Raw genomic sequence first — 16,737 nt, 5'->3', positions numbered from 1 at the left:
ACCGAAGATGACGAACCATTCAAATTTTTGTGTAAATGCAAAAGATGCAAAAGATGAAAGAAACATATTTACCATCAACTGAATGTGCATTGGGAACTAGCGCCGACACATGACGTGACGAACTTTTCAATATTTGTTAGATAAATACACAAAAACCAGAGCAGAATTGTATACATCCTTTAGCATTAATTATTTATTTATTTATTTATTTATTTATTTATTTATTTATTTATTTATTTAAAAATTACATCATCTGACGACAAAGGTCTACATGACTAAACTAACGCAACTAAACAACAAAACAAAATGTTACAAAACTAACAAGAACATTATACAAGATTACGTAGACGAGTTTTAAAAGTTTCACAGCTAACATTAAAATCAAAAAGATTATACACAGAATTAAAAATTTCACACATTGCACGTATAGGTTCCTTTTGTCCATATGTTGTCGGATGGAAAGGAAGCCTAAAAAAGGGCCTGTTTCGCAGAGCTACCGAAGTTGCATTTATGTTCAATTTTGCCATGATATTTGGAGCATCAGTTTTCCCTAAGAGCAGCTTCGCAACGAATAAAGCGTGAATGTTTCTTCGTCTTCTGGCTAGCGATTCCATGCCCAGTAGCGAGCATCGGCTTTCATATGGAGGAAGATGAACCGGGTCCGTCCAAGGAAGGTGTCGTAGCGCGTACCTGATGAACTTCTTCTGTATTGCTTCAATTCTTGTTGTCCAAACATCAGTGTATGGACTCCATACAACAGCTGCTGTTTCCAGAATTGATCGCACAAGAGAGCAGTAGAGCGCCCTAAGGCAGTAGGGATCACGAAACTCTCTTGATGACTTCATGATAAATCCTAGATTTTTATTAGGTTTTGCAATAATACTGTTGTAATGGATGTGGAAGGTCAGCTTGTAGTCCAGAAGGACTCCAAGGTCCTTGACAACCAGTTCTCGATTGATCAGTTCACCTTCAAGGGTGTATCCATGTAGTATTGGTGATTTCTTCCGGTTGAAACTGATAACAGAACATTTCGAAACGCTGATGTCAAGTCGATTCGCACAACACCATTCGGAGAATTTGTCAACTAGTTTCTGCAGGTTGCAACAGTCTTCAGTCGTACGTATAACAACATAAATTTTGACATCATCGGCATACACGATTTTACACCCTTTCGGAAGCACTAAGCATATATCGTTGAAGAAGATCGAGAAAAGAAGCGGTCCGACGTTGCTTCCTTGTGGAACACCTGACATACTATGAAAGATCCACGACTCAGCGTTTCCTAGTTTTACTGAGAGTAAACGGTTGGTAAGATATGATTCTAGCCAGCGAACGAGGTTATCGGAAGCTCCAATACGTTTAAGCTTAGCTAGCAAAATGGTGTGATTAACTCGATCAAATGCAGCCTTAATGTCTGTATAAATTATTATGATAAAATGGAACGAGCTCACCAATAAACATCCTTCGAAGTGCCCAGTGCGTATGTGCTGCAGCATCTTCCACTAACTGGCCTCTTCTCCGAAATCACACTGAACCGCTACAACTACACAAGGGTACGACGATGTGCACATTTAAATTGACGACGACGTCGACGCGGCCGGTCCGAATGAAAAACGCGGCCTCTTCACTTTGCCTCCAAAATCACACTAAACCGCCCCGTACGAAGATGAGGACAGCCAAATCGGCGACGACGACGACGCGGCGGCCGGAAAAAATCGGTAAAATATTATCGTTCATCTGTCAAACTCCAACGAAGTTCAGTAAATGTTGCCAGTTACTGAACTTCGTCAGAGTCCAACAGACAAACGATAACACTTTACCGTAATTTTGTATTTTTTTGCAGAACCTCGGTAAAAATCCATTACCAAAAGCTCAGCATTTCAGATTTCGGTAAAAATGAACGAACGCGACTAATTACAGACAGAATCCTATTCAAGGATTACCAAAACTCCCCCAGAATTTTTTCCATGGGTTCTTGGAAAACAATTCTCGAAGATTCTTTCAGAAATTTTCTTCAGAAATCGCTTTATTTCCTAATCGGACAAATTTAGATATTTCACTATCTATCTCCCAGAGTAACACAATATAATATTTGAGAAAATCTTGCATGGATTGTTTCAGAAACCCCTCCAAGAATTTCTTCAGAAATACTTTAATGATTCTTCCGAAAAAATTTGAAGGATTAATTTAGGAAACCATCCCTGGATATCTTCTGGAATTTTCCCTTGGATTCCAGTAAAATATCTTCCAGGTTTTTCTTCAGAGATCCCCCCACAAAATCTTCCTAGGGTTTGTAAAAAAAGCTGCTAGGAATTCGTTCGCAACATACCAATTGTTTGATACACTGTATTTGCGCAAAAATAAGACAAAAATATTAAATATTTTCCCACAGTTTTCGCAATTTAAAATTTTTAGGAGATGTCAAAAATTAAAAAAAAAAAACGTAGCTACGTAGGTAAACGTAGGTGTATGTGTAATCTTTGAGATAAAAGTTCAAGTTGATGGTTGCTCCTCCGTGATTGATTCGAATGAATTAGTGGTATTGAGTGCCTCAAAGTGAATTTTAAGCAGCACATTACATTTTTTATCAATAATGACCCCGGCAAGTCCCAACAGTCAGATAGGGAGGGAAAGGAATGTTAGTGATGATATGGTAAGAAATTTGCAAGTAAGCTCACCTTGGGCTGATGTTTTTTGAAAATTACCGTTATATCAAAGATAAACATGATAAAACGTAACGCAAAATATACCACAATGGAGATACAAGCATGTTTTAGAAGTGAGAACGGTGTGGATAAAAAAGATAAGGAGCAGCCATGCTTCTTTAACACAACAAGGGAACGTCCATAAATTACGTCACGCAAAAATTGCCCATTTTCAATCCCTCCTCCCCCCTATGTCACACTTTTTGCATGAGATCTCAGAAATTTTTATATTAGTCGTCACACCTTGCTGAACCACCTCCCCCCCTCCCTCAAAGCGTGACGTAATTTATGGACGTTCCCAAATCTCATTAAAACAGGTAAATGGACATTTTTGTTTAATTTACGTTTTATTTTGTACAAAATAAAACGGCTTCGTACTTCTCCAATACAGAATCGCATATTTTTTTTCTCTTCTGGTCATAGTTGCTACTAGCAATCGTGAGGACAGGAACCTAATTTGTTTCAACTTTAAACCATTACTCGTTAAAATGAGACGATGTACCAATGAAATGGAGTGCGTGCCAGCTGAAATGGACTTACGACACACAAGCGATCAGCAGAGAAGGATGAAGGACGGTTAATTCCAAAACATATACCTACCGTGATTTCGGGTGAAATTGATCAGTGGGGTGAAATTGATCGACATGAGGGTCATTTTTATTTATCAAAAAGAACGCTCTAAACTTAAAACAATTAGTAAAAACTGATCATCATCGGGCTCAAAAGTTATTGAATGATGATCTTACATGTTTTACAGACAATAAGTTATATATGTCTGTATAGAATTCAATATTTTCCTAAACTGCGTGTTGGACGAATATAAAAGACACTTCCAAACTTTTGTGTTCGTCATCAAAAGCTCAATAAATATTGAAATTTATGCATAAAATTGTACTTTTCGGAAGTAATCACATATTTAGTATGGAAATTGTATACTTTCAGGCGTTATCCTTCCATATATTAAACTTTAAACTTAAAAAATTTAAAATTTAGTAAAGTTGTAATAGTTTACATTGCTTAATTCAGGTGGTAAAAATATTTTCAGGACTTACAAAAGCATTTCACTGGCTGATCAATTTCACCCCGAAAGTATTTTTTTGATTTTTTTTTATTTCAAATGACATTTATTATGTATAATAAAATGATTTGCAATAAAAGTTTCAACCTCATTGGCTGATGAAAACCATGGACGTACTTGTTTCAAAGCATTGAGTTTAACCATATCGATAATTATTTTAAAATTCGGCACCGAAAACTGCGAAAAGTGATCAATTTCACCCGAAATCACGGTACTGTATTTGGTCAGTGTTAGGTGGCTTTTCATTAAATAAATTTACTTTGAAAATCCTAATTACAGATTTGAAACGAATTCAATTTATTTATTTATGAGAATTTATTGGACACGGTCACACCGTGTAGCTTGAGAATATGAAAAAATAGTACTAATTACTAAAGTTATAACATTTTCTGTAAAACGTGTTTTCTTTAAAGAGGTTTGCCGTGACTATGATTACAGTCCAACGGCTCAACTGAAAGCACAAACCCAAAAAAAAACCGTTACTAGAGGACCTTGTGGTGTCCTTGAACGATCAGAATATTAAAAAATGTTTTTAGTTTTTAAACGGGGACGATTTTTTCTATAAAACACTTTTTTCATGTATAGGAAAATGGTTCATAACCAAATGTGCTAGCTGGGTGTACATAGGGAATCGCGCCACTTGGGCGGTGGCTTCTATATTCGTCTGTTTTCCACTATAACTTAGTCAAATTTGAACCAATTGACTGGAAATGTTGTACACGGGTAGACACTATACCTATCTCACCACATTCCAAAAGTTGTGCGCGATACCCTAACCAATTTTACTCAAGGACTGTGTCCGATACGTTTCGTCTTCGACTCATCAGTACAGAGCAGTGCCACTAGCACATTTGGTTATGAACCATTTTCCTATTCACCACACCGTGGTAGACCGGAAAGCCGCCTCAAGTTTCGATCTTGTTGTGATCTCATCAGAACGACAGCGCATTGTCGCACAGTCGTTTACTGCCGTGAATCGTATGTCTGTCCCATTTGCATAGGAAATCCAGCAAAGATGGGACTGATATGCGATTCACGGTAGTTTACTTGAGCGAAGAAAGTACTAAGAGAGCACAAGCTCTAATAAACATTACGTCTACTTAGCGGTGCAAGTGGTATTGCTCTGTACTGATGAGTCGAAGACGAAACGTATCGGACACAGTCCTTGACTTTTTTCATGCAAAAAATGTATGAAAAAAAAATCATAAACCATAAAAATCATAAAAAAATCATAACAATTCAAGGACACGACACATAAATAGCAAACACTCAAAAAAAAAATGGTTGAAATCGGTTGAGAACTGTTTCCGCAATCGTAGTCCGCATCGACGTTTTTGGAAAAACATAATTCCGAGATAATCGCGTTTAAACTTGTATGCACTACGCACCCGTAAGGGCGTAAGGGAGCGAGGCACAAAACACTATATCTTTGCTTGTACTTACTGCTTGGATTTCTATGAAATTTGACACAGCATTCTTAAGAACCCATACTTTATGATAAAAGAATAAAAAAATCGATTTCGTGCTCGACCTCAACATATATAACCCCTTAAGAAAAAGTCAAACGTGTATCAAAACTATATCAATTACTACTATTTCATTACAACCAAGCTTATACAAAACTTATTAGGCAAAAAATAAAAATTGTCGATATTTTCGTCATTTGTCAAACGCCTTCAAACAATCTGCACTATCACAACGTTTTGACTATTTTTTTCATCGAACGGCCACCTATTTTCGGTGGATCGATCATAGTAGATTATAAATCTGGCATTAAATCTTTTATCAAAGCATGTATTTGCGAATTGGAATTAATTTTGTAAATTGGGACAGAAATCTCCATACACCGATAAACACCTGAAAGTATGCAATGTCCTTGTAATTTCATGCTGTTTGAACTGTTGTTGTCTAATTTTGTTTATAAAAATGTACCTGAAATCAACTCAGATAAAGAGAACTTACTATGCGTAGCATATAATCGTATGTTGATCAAACGATCAACGATCAAATCTGACTATACATGTCAATGGTTGCTCCTCCGTGATTGATCTGAGCTGGTACCAACTGCACTGATATCCAAATGAATAACGGCTGGGACACTCCACTTATTCTCAAAGTGCAATTTTAGCAGCTCATGCATTTTTGGATCAATAACGGCGCCGGCCACGTCCTTATAGTCAGTTGGGAAGGGGAAGGAATGTTAGAGTGTGCTGGTTGTTGCTACTAAAGACCGAGATCACCTCTGCATCCCCACAACCAGCACGGACTGGGGTATTTGTTAGACGGAAAGGATGGGAGATCTAGGAGTCACCGTTGGGTCGGTGATGCGATCCATGGATAAAAGTTATTTATAGTGTTCGTAAGGTGATAGATTGTGTGGTGAAATAAGGTGAATAAGGTCAAGCGGTACACAGCACGCTTCGGTTGCATAACTTGTAGGCGTTATATACACTGTGCTGTGCGTGGAAGTTGGAAGGAAGGGAAACGACTTTGTTTTGCAATTCGTTTCTGGTTCTAGCGATGGCTATGAACATATGAATATTCATGAGTTGTATATGTAGAGAAGAGAGAGAAGTGTAGAATTAGCTCTAAGTTAAAATACACGTAAATAAAAACAAAAAAAAAAAGAAGAGAGAGAGATAAAGTGGATAGAAAGATACAAAGTAGGATGAAAGGGACGGGCCAGGGATTGAACCCAGGACCTTCTGCGTATGAATCAGAAGTGGTAGCCACTAGACCACCAAGCCCGTCATGTTGATGCAAAAATATAATTTTACACAGATAATGATTTTTCATAGCTTAATTCACTGAGTTTTTCACTCAGTACTCCACAAACTCACTATGATATGTATAATTTTGTAAAATTCTCCATGTTTTGTTATAAAAAATCGATCTGATATGTCTTATACGGCTTCTCCTATCATGTTGATACCCCTAAGATTGAAATCTGTATATAATTTTTGAGATTTGATGTATTTTTCAGAGCACTATTAAAGTTATCGCAAAATGAAAACGTGGTTCTCGCTTATATAAAAAATTACACAACATTTTTTTTGTCTCAAGAGCAAACTTATGTGTCTGACAAATTTTGGGCCGCCGAATCCGAATCCGGACACAGATTTGCTCCAGCACGTCACAATTTTGAGCTATACCTCAATTTATAGGGCAAAATATGCGATTTTGGGCATTTTTGACTGCAAGCCATTGAGCATGGAAATATTTTTTTAAGCAATCAAAAGGTAAATTGGTTAATTAATTTCGTTAAAATATTTGAGGTATAGCTCAAAATTGTGACGTGCTGGAGCAAATCTGAGCCCGGATTCGGATTCAATGGCCCAAAATTCGTCAGAGACACATATGTTTGCTCTTGAGACAGACCAAAAGTTAATTTTTGTTACACTGTGTTATTGGTCACCCAAAACATCCCAAAGAATTGATAACTGAGACCCTAGTACTTGTATACAAAACTAAGGAAAATACTCTTACATGGAAAAGTATTAAGAATATTTTCTGAAAACTATTAAAATTTGGAAAATTTTACGGTACCCTATGTGTTGCAAGGCAAACGTTGCTGCAAAGATTATCTATTCCTCGGCCATATGTAATCTTTGAAGCAGCCTTAGCACCACCTAGGGTATAAAATATAATCGGTGTCATGAACTTCTATCAACGACTAAAATTCTTGTTGCATACGTGCTGATTACGAGCTGATTTTGAGCTTTATTTTGTTTTTAAAGAAGTTTTTCCTATAAATTGAATTCTGCTGTTTTAAAAAAAATATTAAATCTATTTAAACTCAAATGAAGCAATTCCAGATAATGGAACGAACCTCTGATACTTAAAAGATATCCGGGAGACTTGGCTCGAGGAATTCTTGAAAGATTTCAGTAGAATTCTCTTGAGAAATCCCTGCAGGAATCCCAGGAAAATACCTATAGGGGTCATCCAAGTATGACGTCCATAATTTTGGAGGAAGGGCAGTCTGAAAAAGTGTGACACTGCCAACTACCACTACACAAACACCTTTATTCATGCAGACAAACCCGAGAAGTTGAACCGGTTTGCGTCTAAAAATAACTTTCGCTTCACTGTTGAGCTACGCGTCCTATTGTCTACTACAGTGGTCCTCAGGCGTACTGTCTACGCGGGCCACAATTGAATTTCACAAGAATGCTGCGGGCCGCAAGGCATTTAAAAATTTATTTTGATAAAATTTTAATAGAAGATTTAACTTCGACGTACAAGTCATCCTTTATATTCATCAGAATAATGTTTTAGAGTCAAAATATATGACTTTTTATATTTTTTGGGCATAATAATTTTGCAGATAAAAATTATTTTGAAAGTTAACTATACTGATTTTTCGTTTATTGGTATCTTTTGCTTGGGAATTAATTTTTTACTTCTTAAACGGGCTTTGATAAAAGTGTCTGCTTTTAGTTTTTGAAATCTTTCTAATATATTCGAAAATCAGATCGCGGGCCGCACTAAACCTTCTCGAGGGCCGCATGCGGCCCGCGGGCCGCAGTTTGGTGACTACTGGTCTACTAGGAATTTTCCACTTGCAAACAGCGGGCTTTTCAGCGCACAATGGGTTTAGAGTCGTATTCACCTTCGTAAATACAAAAATGTTTCTGCCAAGTTCTGTCATATATTTTTTTTCATTATTGTGAAATGAGTAAGGTCACTCTAGTGTGGCTTATTCAAAAATCTGCTGATTTATTATTCTCTATACAATTTCAAAATGTTCTACAAAGTAGTAGCAAATTCACAAAAAAAACATTCAAATGATTAGAACTTTTCGATTTTTTTAAAATAAATTGTAACTTTTATTTCCCTTTGGACATATTTTTGTCGAGTCCAACGGTAAATGAAGACCAATATATTAGTCATAAACTTTCAAATTTAATTTAATTCGGCTCACCTAATCCTAAGGTATAGTAATTTGATAACCGGAAGTCAAATAATAAGTATTCGACTCGCTTCGTGTAGAGTTACCCAACCAAGCCCAAATGTGTACCAATTATATCTAATCCGTTGAGGAACAAGTAATCAAAATTTGAAAAGTTTTGGTAGACTTTATAAACGTACCAAAGCACAGTACAATGACTTCAAGCACAGTGGGTCTCTGAATTCTTGGCTCATCTTAAGAACAAACCCAAGCTGTTTATTTGCTCTCGAGACGATGTCGTTATAATGCACGTTGAATGTCAGCTCTTCGTCTAGCAGAATACCCAGATCACGGACACGTTGCATTCGTTCTAGTGTGGCTCCGCACAGTGTATATGAGAAACGAATTGGATGTCGCTTCCTACTGACCGATATAACATGGCACTTCTCGGCACTCAACGTCAAACAATTTCTTGAGCACCACGATTCGAAGGTATTTAGCACGCAATAAAAAGCTTGGTAAAATCAAAAATATTTCAGGTAGACTCAAATAGATTGTCAATTTGTTCTGGCAACAAAAATAAAACTGTTTGGAGCAAATCGAACGTCACATTTGAAGCAAATTCAATCCATTTTTGAAACAAACATGCATCTTCTGACAGGTTATGTTAGAAACAAATGTAAATTTTTTTGTTTTTTTTAGCAGGTCGGCCCAACGGAAATATTTGTTTTCCAATTAAATTTACAAAGTCATTTGCTTCTCTAGGAAAACCCACTTCCCGCGTGGCACTTTCAATGCTAACATCATGTGGATAACATACGCTCCCGAAATCAATGGGATTTCGTGGAAACTTGACTTTTTTTTGCTGTGTGAAGAATTAGCATTAAGTTAAAATTCACAAATAAAAAAAAAAAAAACTTTTTTTGCAAGAGGAAATCTTGTTTGGTGCTGCAGCTGGAACTTGAGAGTTTTGTTTATGTTCTCGACGGCGGAACGGGGGGCTCTTCAATGGGTATTGTAGAAATCAATATGTAATTGAGTTAGTTTTAAAAATTATTATTTTTTTTGTTTTAAATATTTTATCAGTTTACCGAATAAACATGAATCTTTTTGTTTCAAACGAACGAAATTTGTCTCCGTGAGTAACACCTGCAGACGATGACAATCGTCCAATCCATTAACAACGATGTATACTTTGGCGTCATCGGCATAAAAGAGTCTGGTCCCAGGAGGAAGAATGAGAGATGCATCGTTGACGAAAAGCGAAGACGACTACCGTCTACCCCCGTTGGTTTGAACGACACCTCATGCAAACCAACGGGGTTCATTTTCTAATTTGAACTTCTAGTAACCCTGTGGACATCGAAAAACACACTGATGGTAACCCTTTTTGCTGTTTTGTTTTGATTCTGCGTTCCGTTTCACCCCGTTCCAATAGCGGATTGACGTTTGAACCATTTTTAGTTTGAACGATGTGCAGATTAGAGGGGGTCAAATTAAAAAGTGTTCAGATTAGATGAGGTCAAACCAACGGGGGTAGACGGTAATAACAAAACAGACATATACCTTGTTGCTCCATATACTTTGGGAGCAACAAGCACACTAGCGCCGCGAACGACTTCAGGGAACAACATCATAAATGAGTGTGCGTGCGATGCTACAATTTCTGTGTACGTATGAGCATGCACACGCACACAATCATGTTTTTATGTTCCTGTGAATCGTTGAGGGCGTTTCAACCATGTCGCCTGCGACAGGATGGGAGCTGTCTGTCTTGTTATTAGCCGTCTTCGCGAAAAGCGAAGTAGTGGTCCAAGTTTGCTCCCTTGTGGCATTCCGGATAGATTTGTGAACGGCCTCGATTCGAACGTGCCGATCTTCTCACACAGCGATCGTCTGGTAAGGTAAGATTCGAACCAATCAATAAAGCCAGCTGTTAAACCACATTTTGCAAGTTTATGGAGAAGGATTCGATGATCTACGCGGTCAAATGCTGCTTTCACATCCAGATAAACCGCATCCACCTGCTTACCAGCATCCATGACACGTATGCATTCGGTTGAAAAATCGACAAGGTTGGTGACGACGGATCTTTTAGGGAAGAATCCATGCTGATCTGTATAGAGATGTAATGTTTGCAGCTATTGAGCAGGGAGTCGTTATGATGATTTCAAAAGCGTTCGAACACACGCATAGTGAAGTAATACCACGATAATTACTCACGCCACGCTTATCACCTTTTTTGAAAATTGGAAAGAGATAAGATCTTTTCCAACTGCTCGGGAATGCACACTGCTTGAGAGAGCGATTGAAAAGAATTGTCAGCGGTATTTGCAAAGCTGAACATTTCTTCAAAAGGGCTGCTGGGATTCCATCTGGTCGTGGGCTGTATGAAGACTTCAGCTTTGATACTGCTCCTGCTACATCCTGCTCTGAAACCACAAACTTGTCGTAGCTGAAGGCGTCACGTGGAGTATCTTGTAAGGCAAGCTCAACCTGCGCAGACCCAGCTACAAAATCGTTGAAGGCGCGTTTGAACTGTGCAGAAAAAAGTTCACATTTATCGGCGGCACAGTTGGCTGTTACCTCATCAAGGTACATCGATGTTGGTAGGCCGTCTTCATTTCTTTTGGAGTTTACGAATGACCAAAAACGTTTTGGATTGGTTCGGAGGCTCTGCTCTGTTCGAAACTTATAGCGAGAATACAAAAACGCGTTGTAGCTCCTGTATTCTCGCTCGAGTTGTCTGTTCAAATCTAATTTGGCTTGTTGCGATCGATGATTACAATAGTAACGCAAAGCAGATGATCGGCGGTGTTTCAGCAGACGAAGTCGACCATTGGACCGACCATTGCTGGGCGGCCGTCGCGGCGGGACGTGTATCGTAACTGCTTGCCACACGGAGTTAGTGAAGAATCAAACAGCCTCGTCAATATCTTCCATTAACTCGAGCTGGCTCCAGTTGATTTGCATCAGTTCTGCATTCAAAGACTCGAAATCAGCTTTTCGAAAGTTGTACCCAGTATAGTCGAGTAACGTATCACATGCAATCGGTACATGACAAGAGACTTGGACCTCAATCGCTGGATGATGATTGTCAAGCGCTGTCAGCGCTACACCGGCTTCGGAAAGCGAAATATTCTGCAAAACTGCGTCATTAACAAGAACGAGATCGAGTGTCGAGTTGCTACTGTTCACCACTGTATTAACCTGGAAAAGACCATGGCAACAGAATCCGTTCAATAGTGCCGAACTCAAAGGACACTGCCGGGAACGATGCAGATCACCGAAAGCTGATTGTCTATATCCGCGGGCCAGTGGACATGAGACAGCTTGTAATCGCCAAACTGGAGCACCAAGTCATTATCCGGGAGGTTGTTGTGGACAGCAGCTATAGAGTCGATGTGACGATGAATGACATCAATGTCGTTTTTTTAATCTGGCGGGAGGTAAAACACACCGATGCTTACGTTGTTAGCAGGCAGTATGACCTTTACCCAAACTTGATCCAATCGGTCACTAACGGGCACCGGGTCCAAAGAACAGTTTAAATGTGAAAAAAACAGCTATTAAAACTCCTCCACCCCTTGACTTGTTGCTATTATGTGCGCTACGGTCTGTTCTGAATACAGAGTAATCGGCCCCAAATAGTTGTGGAGAAAAAACACGATCATCTAGCCAAGTCTCGGTTAGCACAATCACAATGTGTGATCTAGCTACTTTATCGGAGCTGCAGTTTTGGGGAATCAAAACGACTGTTTTAGATTTGTCCAAATAGTCGTTTCGATTCCCCAAGACTGCAGCACCGATAGAGTAGCTGCATGTCCTCACTGATAAGGATACTGATAGGCACCATACCAGTAATGACGCAGAGAGTGTCGTGTGACACGGTACGGTACGCGATCGCAACCCTCAGGCTCTTAAGCCTGTAAGTACTTTCCAGCTTCCGTAGGTAGCATTCAGTTCTTAGCGCAGTGCCCCACGCCGGGCCGCCATACTAGCCAGAAGCTTGCGCTTATTGGCGTACACCGCAGAGCTATTGGACATCATCCGGGACAGTGCCGCAATAGCTGTGGAGGCTCTTTTACAGGCATAATCGACGTGGCTACCAAAGGTAAGCTTATTGGCGATCATCACACCCTAGTGTGACGGAGCATAGTGCTTTGACAGCATAGTGAACTCGCCAGTGTAATCTCCGTCTGCTGCTCTAACTTCCGGTTGCTAAAAACCGTCACCTCAGTCTTGTGGTGAGCCAGCTCCAGTTTCCACAACCTTGATCGAGTGGTCGGTAGTCAACTTCACCTCCTCGATTGTTTCACCGTAGACTTCGAGCGTAATGTCGTCGGCAAATCCGACAATCTCCACTCCCACTGGGTGCTCTAACTTCAACACCTCGTCGTACACAACATTCCATAACACACAGGATGGAACCTTGCGGGACTCCTGAGGTTATGTGAAAGCACTTTCGACCCACTTCCGTGTCGTAAACTGGTACACGATTCTGAAAGTAGCTTTAGAGAATCTTGTACAGGTACCCCGGTATCCCCAGACGCAAGAGCGCATCGGCAATAGCAGACCAACTGGCGCTATTAAACGCATCTCTTACATCTAGAGTCACTACCGCACAGAAGCGAATTCCCCTCCTCTTAGGCTCGAGTGCTTTCTCGGCGGTTTTTGTAACCGACAAGATAGCGTCTACGGTGGACCTCCACTTCCGGAAGCCGTACTGGTTGCTCGAAAGACCATTTTCGCCCTCGGTGAACCTCAACATTCTATTGAGGATGATCTTTTCGAGCACCTTCCTCGCCGTGTCAATCAAGCATATTGGTCTATATGCCGACGAGTCTCCGGGTGGTTTCCTCGCTTTTGGCAATTGGCCAGGTTCGGAACTCCGTCCGGACCTGGGGCCTTACCTACGCTAAGGGACTTAGCTATCCCCGCAAGTTCCACATCGGTGACCCTCTCCTCATCGCCAGCCCCAGTCCCCGGCTGTCATACGAAAGGAGGCCAAGGACTAGGATCATGACGCGGAAAAAGCCCTCCGATGATCCCCTCCAACATCTCTGGAGATTGCTCTGTAGGAGCCATCGCACCTCTCGTCTTGACCATAACGATCCTGTAGGCGCATTGGCACTCTGACAAAGACCCTCAAAGCAGGCCTTTTTGCTTGCTCTTATGTCGGTCTTAAGGCGAAACTGGAAGCATTTTCTCATTTTTTCGGTTTTTGATTTTTTATTAAATAACGAAGCAATATTTTCAAAATCGGGTTTCGTGCACATGTAGAGTATGGATCAAGGTATATTCTGAATTTTTTTGAGGTGGAAAATGTTTTCCATTTTTGCGGAAACCATTTTTTTGTGAAATTTTGTTCAAAAATGGTTTTTGCAAAAACGAAAAACATTTTCCACCACGAAAAAAAATCAGGAGATACCCTGATCTATGCTCTACATGTGCACGAAAACCGATTTTGAAAATATTGCTTCGTTATTTAATAAAAAATCAAAAACCAAAAAGTGAGAAAATGCTTCCAGTTTCGCCTTAAGCGCGGCTTTTGCTGCGGCGAACACCACCCGCCGTTCGTTATGCTCTTCCTCATAGGATCTCTGTGCAACTTCGATTGTTCTGGTCAATCACCGAGTAGCAACTACGATGTGTACGGTTATCTTTGCTTTGCATAATTTATTAGACAATTTTTTTTCTTGTACGAATCGTCAAGTATTAAAAGTTTTATTCTGACAATAAAATTTAATAGAATGTGACTGTGAGCAATTTTACGAAAATTATAACCATAAAAACGGCCTCAGGCGTATAGATGATTTCGACATCCATTATGTACATCATTTCCAAAGGCATGTGACTGAGCTGTTACAGATGGTGCGGTTTTTTGCGTTTTTCGTGTTTTTTTGCGATTCGCGCGGATTTCGCGCGTTTTTGCTAATTTCGGCGCGGATTTTGCGAAAATGGTTTTCAAATGCGCTTACATCAAACATTTAGACTAGTAGCTCAACGAAACCAGAAAAAGAACGTTTTTAAATTAGTATGATGGGGAATGTTGTGCTTAGTTAAAATTAATATTAATAGTCCCTAGCTTGGAGAGCTAAATTTACACTGCACTATACGCATTTGAATTGCTTTAATCACGATTGTTGCAGTTATACTCTTGGGATCTTTTCGGCGTATCAGTCTTCTCGTAAAAATAAAAAACTACGGTTTGATTTCTTTCTCCAACGTTTCGATCCTTATTGGATCTTTATCAAGGATTCGAAATAGTTGTCGTTCACTCAATTGTTTTCTTTTCAAATTCATTCTTTCATTTAAATTAAAGTGACCAGATATATTTTGCACTAATGCGGGACACTTAAATAACTTAAATTGTAAGTTTTTCAGTGGTTCTGTAACCCTTTTGAAAAATGACTAATAATATCAAAATACAGGTTGCAGGCGTAACAAACAGAGAAGTTAAAATTATTGTTAAACTTTCGAAAAATGCTGAAATTTTTATGAACTTGTTTGACATGTTTATGAAATATAGATAATGCAAAATAAATCCCCAAATTAAAAAAACAATATTGCAAGACATAGAGAATACATTTGAAACAATAAGTTTTAAATTAAAAGTGTCCAAAAAAATTAACATGAAGATATATAAAAAAAGATGCCGCTGCATAGTTTATAAGGATGTTTTAAAAACAAGGTTGTTAGAATCACAACTTTCGTGCCTCCTCACGATTTCAGGCACACAAATCTCGTGAAAAAAGGCCAGCTCTTCTGAAGCGTTTTTTAAGCGAACAAGTGCAAAATAGAAATTATGCTGTCGTCAGCCGTTAACTTTTTGAGACTTGTACATGTTGAACAGGAATCTCAAGTCAATGTTCTGATATTATTATTTCAGAGATCCATATTTTTATTTATTAACATCTTTTCTGGTTTTCCTGAAATTAATATCTATAAATGTCAAGAGAACTCTTCCGAATGGTTTGATTTTTTTTGTCATGAAAAATCTCTGTCCAAACATTAAAAGAAATTGCTGGAGAAAATTTAGAAGAGTCTTTGGCAAATTGTAACTTTTTTAGTAATCCCTTGATCATTTCTAAAAACCCATCTGTTGACGGGAATCCTGGAGAAACTTTAAAAATGCATAAAAATACCTGCAAAAGAACAGCTAGTGAAAACTTCGAAGAAAAATATCTTGAAGAATCTTTTCAGGCATTCCTAGATGAATAGCTGTAAGAGTTTTTAAAAAAACCCTTAACAAAACAGGGAAAATCTTGTGGTAATTTCAAGCTACCTTGCTTAAGAAAACCTCGAAGCGACTGCAGCAAAAAAATTAGAAAACATCAACAATGTGTTCGAGAATTTTTTTTGGAGAGGCATTTTTCAGTATTTCGCTGGAAGATTCGTATCTAAAGCAATTGTACTTTGTTCATAGGAACTTTTCAGGCATTACTCAAAAATTTCGCAAAATAATCTTCTAAGAATTCATTTAGATTATCCAACTAGAATTCATGTCCGCTTTAAAAGTTCTACTATTTTTTCCGCGAATCCAGCTGCCTCTGGCATGCTTCTCTTGAGATTTTATCTGACGGGATCTGTATTACTCAAAGAACGCCCTGTCGATTGCTGTAGTATGGTTGTACCTATATCTTGGTGTATTCATCGATATTTCTGAAAATACTTTTGGAATATTTTTTCGAAAAAAGGTAAACGAAAATTATGACAAGATTGAAGACTTCTTCACTTAAAGAGGGTTAACAAGAATCTAGCAATATGCCTAAAGAATTAGCATTAACTTAAAATTTACGAACTAAAAGAAATAGAAAAAATCAAGCAAAATGAGCCACGTTGATTCATGAATAAAAGTTATTTGTTAATTTTTCCTGAAGTTTGCATTTAAAAAGAACAGAAGCAGTTCAACATATTTGTCAGATATAACAGTCAAGCAAAAACGGATTTTAGCGATTGTTGAAATCCGGGACATTTCCGGGACATTCTACAATGCGGGACGACTAGCTTGAATCCGGGACTGTCCCGCACAATCCGGGACGTCTGGTCACTTTAATTTA

Source organism: Aedes albopictus, chromosome 1 (genome assembly GCF_035046485.1).
Source record: "Aedes albopictus strain Foshan chromosome 1, AalbF5, whole genome shotgun sequence".
NCBI classification, from domain to species: domain Eukaryota; kingdom Metazoa; phylum Arthropoda; class Insecta; order Diptera; family Culicidae; genus Aedes; species Aedes albopictus.
The sequence above is the reverse complement of the archived record's forward strand: the minus strand, read 5'-3'. Positions refer to the sequence as shown.